The 260-nt window shown below is 53.8% G+C and overlaps 1 protein-coding gene across 1 annotated transcript in view; it reads left to right on the top strand.

The window, feature by feature from the left end:
• Nucleotides 1-53: 53 nt before the first annotated feature.
• LOC119586472 (leukocyte elastase inhibitor-like) overlaps nt 54-260 on the top strand; it is a gene marked incomplete in the record, with an annotated part of 11,148 nt that continues 10,941 nt past the window's right edge. Inside the window, 1 exon segment of the mRNA XM_037935209.1 lies at nt 54-255.

Here is a 260-nt window from a genome sequence, read left to right as displayed (position 1 = left end):
CGAGGCTATACCGGCAACGCTACCTGCAAACCGCGCCTGGCCTCCGGACGAGCGCAGCCGTTAGAACCCGATCAGCCGCGCCAAGACGAGGTCGTGCGTTCGCTTCCTCCCGCGCGTTGCCGTCCGCTGCTAGTGGCGCTGGAACTGTTTAAAAGAGAAAGCGTGAGCGGGATTTTTTTTTCTGAAGTATATGTCTTGCTCTATGAACTCCAGCGTGTGGATTTTATATTTGTCTGTGACGTAGTTATAACTGTGGTAAG

This window comes from Penaeus monodon, chromosome 21, assembly GCF_015228065.2.
Source record: "Penaeus monodon isolate SGIC_2016 chromosome 21, NSTDA_Pmon_1, whole genome shotgun sequence".
Lineage (NCBI taxonomy): Eukaryota > Metazoa > Arthropoda > Malacostraca > Decapoda > Penaeidae > Penaeus > Penaeus monodon.
This window is presented reverse-complemented; position numbering and strand designations above follow the sequence as displayed.